The following is a 9,543-nucleotide window of genomic DNA, read 5'->3' on the forward strand; positions in this document are numbered from 1 at the left end:
GGTTTCTAACCGTTTGTGCAGACACATGCACATTTGTGGCCTGCTGGAGGTCATTTTGCAGGGCTCTGGCAGTGCTCCTCCTGTTCCTCCTTGCACAAAGGCGGAGGTAGCGGTCCTGCTGCTGGGTTGTTGCCCTCCTACGACCTCCTCTACATCTCCTGGTGTACTGGCCTGTCTCCTGGTAGCACCTCCAGCCTCTGGACACTACGCTGACAGACACAGCAAACCTTCTTGCCACAGCTTGCATTGATGTGCCATCCTGCATGAGCTGCACTACCTGAGCCACTTATTACTTTATTGAGTGTGTCTTGCTAATTGCCAATAATTTCCACCTGCTGTCTATTTCATTTGCACAACAGCATGTGAAATTGATTGCCAATCAGTGTTGCTTCCTAAGTGGACAATTTGCTTTCACAGAAGTTTGATTGTTGTTTAAACCCCTCAAACTCCAGCGGGTCGAAGTAGATGGACACTCGTCTTGAGCCTGGTTCTGCTGATGGTTTCTTCCTGTTAAAAATGGCTTTTTTCCTTTCCACTGTTGGCAATGCTCTTGCTCAGGATAGGAGACTGTGAAGAAGTGAAAATTCAGCACAATTTGCTGACTTTCTTAGATAGATAACTTGATAAATGATAAATGAAAACTAAAAGTGGCTTAATGGCAGCTAAACAAAAAATTAGTAGAAGAGTAGCAAAAAGCTAAAAGTCCTAACAAGGTATCAAAGCTAAAATGAGCAGAATGGTAGTTAAAAGCTCAAAGTAGCAAAATGGTAGCTGAAAGGTAAAACTGGCGGAATGGTAGCTTAAAGCTAAAAATGAAAACAGATCAAGTATGCTGAAGCAGATTTCATAGAAAACCCATCCATCCATCCATCCATTTTCTTTACCCGCTTCTCCATTCCGGGTCACAGGGAGCTGGTCCCTATCCCCAGCAGTCACTGTGTGAGAGGTGGGGGACACCCTGGACAGGTTGCAAGTCCATCGCAGGGCCTCAAAGAGAACCATGTTTTGAAATTTCAATGTATTTTTACACAAAATTTTATTTTAAATAAACTTAAATATTTTAAAAACAACAATCTATCAAACTATTTCCTATCGAGCTAACTGTTTTGATACTGTATATTAATGGTTCTCAGATTTCAGCTTTCAAAAACATATAATGGAGCTTTAGGCCTGATACCCAGTCAGTTTCACTCCAAGCAACACCTGCACTCATATGACCAGAGGGGCCCATCAGTGAGTCAGAAAAACAAGGACCCAAACAAGGAGCCTCTATTGTTAGAAGAGCGAGAACAATTTGCAAGCAATCCAGCTCATAAGAAACCTCATACCCTGTTAAGTCTGTAAGTATGGTAGATATTTGTTCATTTATGATCTGACCAACCAGTCATGATCCTGGGATGAAGTCGGGCCCTCAGATTGTACCGTCCAGCACAACCCGAAGGATGGTTAGGCTCAGTCACATCAAGGCAGGTCCCACTAACATTGTTAGTGGTCTAGGAGTGGCTAATGTCATTTGGCATATCACAAAACACATTACTTGAAAGGAGGTGGAGAATGACGTCAGTCCCAGAAGAACTGTTGTCAAGGTTACTGTCCACGTGATCCACTGGTGCAACTGCACCAGCAGTCTTTTTGTAACTGGCAGAGTTCCAGGTATGGAAAGGCTGGATGTTCACAACATGGAAAACTCCAGCATTGGCTCCTGTTCCAACATCAGCTAGTCTGTAGTTCACATTGCTGAGTTTCTGACTGACACAAAAGGAGCCTTTGAACAAGGGGGCCAGTTTAGCTGTGAAATTAGCCAAAGCATCCAACCTTGGGCGAGACTTAACTCGAACATGATTCCCAATCCCATAGGCAGAATGATAGTAGTGCTTTTGTCTTTTCTGGCTGAGATCCAGTGCAGTGCTGGCGTGGTGATGAGCATCCCTGAGGGTGGCTCTCAGAGTCTCTGGATACGGCACGCCTGGATCATCCATGCCATCACTGCTTGGCTGTGTGATGAGATCGAGAAGTGTGTCTAGCTCACGTCCATACAACATCATGGATGGGCTAAGACCTGTGCTATCATGTAGGGCTGTGCTAAATAGATTTGAGGTAGAAATCTATCTCATGAGGTGTGTTTGTCACCCACATAAGCATAGATAGCTGTTTTAAGCATCCTATTCACACGCTCCGTTGGATTTGTTTGTGGATGATAGGCTGTAGATAGCCTGTGTGTTGAGCCTAGAGCAGACACAACATGTTCAAATAACTCACTAACAAAAGGAGAGCCTCTGTCTGAAATGAGATGAATGGGACTCCCATGTCTAGCAAATATTTCACTTCAAAACTTGCTAGCTGCAACTTGAGCTGTTGCCTCTTTAACTGTGCACACCTCCATCCACTTTGAAAAATAGTCAATAAAGACTGGCAAATAAGCATTGATTGAGTGCGGAGCAGAGGACCCACAAAATCCACTCCAGTGTATTCCCAGGCTTTTTTGAGGCACAATAGGATCATGAGACCAGCTTGTTTTTATTGACTTTGTTATGTACGTTGGCAGACTGAGCAAGAAGTGACATAGCGTTTAATATCACCTACCATGCCAGGCCAAAAAAACCTGTTGTGGTCTCATTAGCGTTTTAGAAACACCAAGATAGTCAGTGGTGGGGGTGTCATGGTAGTAGCTCATCTGGGTTCCACAAAGAGTTGCGGAGACAAAAAGTTTGAGTTCTTTCAGGGGGTGCAAACTGCATGCAACATTTCGGTACTTGTAATACAACAAACTGTCATAGACAGCATATTGTTCTTGATTGTTATTGTCCATATGAACTAGTAAGTCTGATTCAATGTCCCTGAGGAGTTGACCTGTCACAGCGTCATTCATTTGCAGCTGCCTTACATGTGAACCATCTGACAGTAACACTGGGGGCAGGGATCGGAGGTCCAAACTGCCCATAACTGCATGTTCTGGTAGGTTGGATTTGGCAGAGGAATCCTAGTCAGAGCATCAGAAACTGCATTGTGTGTTCGTGGCTTGTGGACAATTGAAAAGTCAGTCTTGGGGTCTCAAAGACTATCTAGCCAGCTGGCCAGAGAGGTTTGGATGGGACATAAGCCACTTAAGGCTGTTGTGGCCTGTGAAAACAGTCATGTGAAGGCCTTCAATATATGATCTGAAGTTTTCCAAAGCCCAAATGACAGCCAAGCATTCCTTTTCAGGGGTTGGGTATGATTTTTCAGCCTTGTGTAGAGAACGACTTGCATATGAGGCCACAGTGTCTCAGTCCAAATCAAATCAGCACCCAATCCAAGGTCACAGGCATCAACATGAACATAGAAGGGGCTTGCAAAATCTGGAAATCTCAAAACCGACGTTGATGTCATTCACTCTGTTAAAACGTTCATGGCCAGCTGATATTGTAATCATAGTCAGTGTGTCCCAATTCAGCGGCCGCATCCTTCGAAGGCCAGATTTAAAGGCCGACTACGTCACAGCGGAAAAAATTATACAAATTCAAAGCCTAAAGCGGTTATGATGATAGGCTTTTGTTATTTGCGTAGACATTTTTTTGTATTATTTTTTTGTCAGAGATCATCAGGACAATAAATGAGCTCGTACAGCGGGTCCCGTAGTTCCTCAACTTTTGTCGCTAAGCTATTTTTTCTCTGTTTTGTTTTAGGGACCAAGGAGCAGACCAAAGCTTTTATTAAGCTTCGGAATCAGAATAGGCACCTTTTTACAGGCGTAAAAAACTCTGCCGCTGTGGCATGGAGGTAGAAGAATGAATTCATTTATTAATCTTATGCTTATGAGTACAGTTTCATTAACCCTCATACTGTACATAACCTGCGATCTTAATGAAATATATATTTCCTCTTGTGTTGTGCTGTGAAAACTGTAGTTTTTAAATATGGGTTTAAGACATTAATTTCCATGTTTTACTCTTCATTCATTTTATGTTGATGTTATTAGGATAATTTTGGAGAAGATCGGCCTGCAGGGGAATATATTTTTTTATATGCAGCTGTTAATACATGTAAGATTTAAATTAAAATTGTTTGTAGCTCTTTTTGTGAACTGTGATGTCTTATTTCCTCTGTTTAGGACTGCAAATATCCAGGGTCAGGGGAAGGAGTGAGTGGGAAGCCCACTGCTGAGACTTGGCCCTGGTTTGTCCTCATGGATGAGGTTTTAGGACAGAGGCCTTCCACTGCACCTCCTGTCCTAATTGCCTCCATCACTGAGGACACTCCAGGTCCAAGCGCAGCAGTGGCTGACCAAGAAGAAGACAGGGCTGAGGAGCAAAGAGAGGAAAGGAGACAGGGAAGAAAGAGACAGCAGGACAGAGAGGCTGAATTACTGGACTTGATCAGGGAAGATATGAGACAGCAGAGGCAGGCAGAAGAGAGAAGAGCACATGAAAATAGGGAGAAAATGGAGAGACTTTTCTCAATTCTTGAAAAAATTGCAAATAAATGAACTGGTTGTATTTTTTTTGTTCTTGAAAATGTTTTTGTTTTAAATTTCTAAAATAAAGTTGCTACAAAAACTAATAATTGACAATAATTCATTTTATTAACTGTAAGTTAATTTAAAAAACTGCAGAGCTATTTACAATAAATATTTACAATACTTGCAGGATTAACCTGAGTGTCCTCTTACTGGACCGTTTATTTAAACTTTTGTTCACCAAACAGGAAGTCTCTGGCAGTGCTGCTGGATCGGGCGAAGAAGGATCAAAGACATGGGTGGAGTGCTGCAACTGAAACCCACGGCTGATCTTTTCTGGTCGGCGAGTGGAACATCATACAAGGGGTTCTGCTGAGGGTACTTTGGGATGTGTCCTCTCACTGTCCACTGCATTGTCCATCAACAGGTTTGCAGGGCTGGCTCAATCGATGGCTGCCACATCACTAAGACGTATCCATAAACATGCAAACAGGAGATAATGTATAATCATTACTACAGTACAAAGTAATGACACTCTTGACACCACCCTGTAGGATGCTCCACTTGCCAGCCAGAAAAGAAACTCCAGGGTCTCAATTGTGATACCCCAACCATGTCGTTGATCCAGATTCAGGAGATTAAGCAACACTGCCAGAGACTCCCTGCTTAATCGGAAATCCGGTCTAGGATCTTCTCCATTAAAAAAACGATCCAGGACTGGGACACTCAGGTTAATCCTGCAGTATAAGGGTCTGGTCTAGTTAAGGAACTGTAGAGAACAACAAAAACATTATTAGTTTAATTGTGTGATTTATTTTTTATAAAATATCAAAGCATTATCACAGTTATGAGGCTTAAGGTAAATATACTGATGTGCAGTGAAAACACTTCAGTGCTATTTTATTAATGAAATTTAAAAAACGAAGGACCCTGATTTCAACATTTTTACACCCACTTTATGTACCAATCGATCTTATAAAATAAAACTATTATTGGATAATGTTACGCTGTAATCCAAATTTAAGATACATTTAGATTTTATTTATTGTGCAAAAGTTAATAAAGTTAATACATTATAGTGTAGTCTGTCAGTCACTGAAATTATCCATGAAACTAGCTTAAGTTAACAGTTTTTCCTTGAAATTTTGTAGACAAAAAAAAAAATTAAGTTACCTGGATATGACGGTCTCACATCAAAATATATAAAAAATGCTGGCGGCCACAATATAATTCTTGCAATTCTTGTAATATTAAAGAAGAGATAAAAAAAACTTAATCATATTTCTGTCCTCATTTTTTTCCGGTTAGGCACTGTCACGGTTGCTAGGCGACAGGATGTATGCCGAGGTAAATCTGAAGGCTAGACCGTCCCAATTCACAACCGCTGACTTCCTGTCTACCCGATCTTCGAAGGACCCGGCCTACGTCGACTGGGTAGGCTAGGTCCTTCGAAGGATGCGGCCTCTGAATTGGGACACACTCAGTGTCTTGCCATGTGAGTCCGTGAAGCGGGTCAGCATGTCACGCATAATCTTGAACAAAGCGTTGATAATAGCCAGTGAGTCCAAGGAAGTGTCTGACCTCCTTTACTTGGATAGTGACTTAAAATCAACAACAGCTTTGATTTTATCAAGGTCAGGTTTTATGCCAGCAGGTGTGATGCGATAACCCAGAAATGTGAACTCACTCAGACAGAACTGACACTTAAATTATTGTATTTATTAGTCTTTGTTTTAATCCTACATGCACAGTTTGTATGTTTAATGGTGAGGTACAGCAGAGAAGAACTGTTGGCCTTAGCCAAAGCTTGCTACAAGCCTGAATAAGGCCGACTGGATTTGGACTTTCTCTTACATCTTGATCTAGTCAACCATAGCCGACCGAGAGCAACAGCAGTGGCCTTTACGTGAGTGGCAAGGCTGACGGACAGTGCCCCCAAAGCAGAAGTGGGACAAGTGAGGCTACTTGCTGAACTCAATGCTAGGGGCACACACTCATCACTATTAAGCCTACTGCTCGCCAATGTCTGTTCCCTTGATAAAAAAATAGATGAGCTGAGAGCAAGAACCTTGTGTCAGCATGAGAAAAGGGAATGTTGTGCTCTTATTTTCACAGAAACAAGGCTCTCTGACAATACACCAGACTCTCTCTTTAACACACAGTCCTTACATCCGTGGAGATCGCACACCGGACTCTGGAAATAGAAAAGGTGTCAATGTCTGCCTCTATAAAAAGAGCAGATGGTGTGATGGTGTATAAATGGCACTGCTTATTGGATAATGAATAGCTTATGGTGAAATGCAAACCCTTTTACTTACTAAGGAAATTCATCACCATATTTTGACTCACTTGCCTGCTAGCTGATCATGTGACGGCGCTGGTGACACTGCGTAACATTATCAGTTTACCCATCCTGATGCTGTGTTCATTGTGGCTTGAGATAACCACTGTAACCTCAGGACTGTCCTTCCAAAAATATGACTGGCGCATTGACTTTGTTACAGGGAAACATAATACTTATATCAAAAATGCCTATAAGGCTGTACCTTGAACCTACCTTGGTCAATCTGACCATTTATGAGTCTTTCTGTATCCAACATACAGACAGAGCCTCAAGCAAACATGGATTAATTGTGAGGTGCGGACTATGCTACGTGCCTGCTCTTCTGCATTCATTTCAGGTGATGCAAAGGTGTAAAAAAAGGCCAGATATGACCTCTTCATATTCATCACAAAGGCCAAGAGGCAGCACAGCCAGGGACTGGAGGAGTACTATGACATCACAGGGTCTTTGATATACCACATACCAGAGGCAGAAGACAAGTCTAATGAATTCTACACTTGCTTTGAGGCTCTCAACTCCAGCTGGCAAGGACATGCTCTGGTCACAGTCAATTCATGAAAGTCAGCTGGGCCAGATGACATCATAGGGAGAGTACTCAGGATCTGCTAAGGGCAGCTGACTAAGGTGCCTGCAGACATCTGCAACCTGTCTCTAAGTCCACTGTTCTTCAAAGCAGATGAAAACAGCCCATTCTCAAGAGGAGCCTGGAAACCTACCTGAATGACTATCATCTTGTAGCAAAGACTCTTTTGAGAGGTTAGTCATGTCCCACATAAAGAGAAATGTCCTAGTCATTCTAGACCCTTTACAGTTCACTTATCGACAAAACCGATTCATTGATTAGACATCAACACTGCTATTTCACACAGCCCTAACACACCTGGAAAGGACAAAAGCTTCTCACCCTAGTTATGGCACAATTCATCTTTAACTGGGCCTCATCCCCAAAAATTGTACATTTGTTCTACAGAGGTAGCACTCTCTGGACATACTCTGATTTATACCCAACTTTTCCTCAGAAGACTCTCCAAGACAGAATAGTTTGAAATGAAATTCCTGCAGTAAGATGTAATGACCAGAAAAGATATGAATAGTTTTTTTTTGTTTTTTTTCATTGGTCTGAGTATGTTTTAAACTGCAGAAGCACATGTAGCACTGATTAGGGTACCAAAACTAGCTTAATCAAAAGACTAGAGACGACTACTGAAGTTGACATCAGTAATTAATAAAAGCAATACAAAGAAGGTTGGCTTTCAGTACCATGTATTTAAAAAGGAATTTAAAGTGAACACCAAACAGAACATACATAGATACAGAAAACAAAACAAAAAAAAAATACAAATATATACACAATATTGCAGTTAACTTTCAAAATAAATGTACACCATATTTCTCAATAACACAAAGGGCAGTCTCAAATTTTCCCCACTAAATGGGACCGGTCAGCATCATGACCAACTGACACATTAAATAAAGAGTCCAGGATTTTATTGGTCCAACTATGAGAGGAAATGTCCAAGCGCAATTTGTCCACACAGAGAAGAGATGAATAATTATTTGTGTGTCAGTATGATGAGATGGAGGGGAGGCGGGAGATCACAGACCATCACAGCCTCCTACCAGGCCAATATGGAGGCTTTTCGGCTACTCCTGGTTTCCAACCAAATTCCATTAGCTCGCCATCCTTCTCCCAAAAGGATCACCTGGCCTGCATTACAATAAACAGGACTAGTAAATTATCATGTTGCTAGTTATCTAGACTTTCCTTCAACAGTTGTGTACACAAATCTGAGAAATAAATGAAATTATATCCATAAATCCATATGTATTAAGACAAAATAGAAATATGTGCATTTAACTTGTAAATTGATCAGGTAGCAGTTGGCTACAAATGCCAGCCAAATAATTAGCATTAGCTACCAACATCAGCATGCTAAACAACAACAAACAAACATTTCATTCACAACTTACCAATTCCATTCACAGTGTAGTGCATGACAACTTCATGGCTCCAAGCTCCCTGGTAGTAGAATCTAAATCATATTTGGATTGTGAGCCTTTAAAATGCATAAAGAACCAAAAAGGGATTAAACAAATTGTTTGGGAGTACAAACCTGCTGCAAGTTTGTCTCCAGCTCTCCCCCTCACACCTGACTGGGGAAAGCTACCACTCCCAGACAATGTGATTGGCTGTGATTGGCTGAATGCATCATGTGACTGGAACTGTTATGCCAACCAATGCTGATGCATCCAGAGCAACAAGGCAGACCTAAGGGCAGGCTATACCCTGGGCTACACCCGCTGAGGTAAACTCCAGGTATCTGTGTAGTAGGCCTTTAACACAGCACACATACTTATCACCCTCCATGATGTTTTGTGCTGTCAGGTAGCGCCTCCCTCCTAGACACTTGAGGGAGAGTAAAGGAAAGAGAGCGGGTGTATTCCCACCAGGGGTGGAAATTAGCACCCGCCACCGGCCAAATGCGGGTAAATATTTGAAGTGGCGGGTGAATTTGATCAACACACACGCCACTGTGGCGGGTTGGCAATTTGAACAGAAAAGGTGTTATTTGTCCTCTTGACATATAGGGGGCAGTAATGTGCTCGAGTTGCTGCTGTTACGTCGAGCCCCACATCNGTGTGTTGATCAAATTCACCCGCCACTTCAAATATTTACCCGCATTTGGCGGGTGGCAGGTGCTAATTTCCACCCCTGCTTGAGATACTAATAGGTTAAAAACATTTGTAGTTATACCTAAAAAAA

General features: G+C 42.0%; 1 protein-coding gene and 1 long non-coding RNA gene across 2 annotated transcripts in view; one reads left to right on the top strand and one right to left on the bottom strand.

The window, feature by feature from the left end:
* The window catches only part of pknox2 (pbx/knotted 1 homeobox 2), a 278,934-nt gene that overhangs the window by 42,983 nt on the left and 226,408 nt on the right, over positions 1 to 9,543 (top strand). The window lies entirely within an intron of this gene.
* On the bottom strand, positions 7,639 to 9,264 carry LOC112451410. The gene is made up of 3 exons (XR_003040228.2): positions 8,894 to 9,264; positions 8,751 to 8,812; positions 7,639 to 8,487 (listed from the first exon to the last, which is right to left on the bottom strand). It is a non-coding gene; the product is annotated as an uncharacterized LOC112451410 (long non-coding RNA).

This window comes from Kryptolebias marmoratus, linkage group LG13 (assembly GCF_001649575.2).
Source record: "Kryptolebias marmoratus isolate JLee-2015 linkage group LG13, ASM164957v2, whole genome shotgun sequence".
Taxonomy (NCBI): domain Eukaryota; kingdom Metazoa; phylum Chordata; class Actinopteri; order Cyprinodontiformes; family Rivulidae; genus Kryptolebias; species Kryptolebias marmoratus.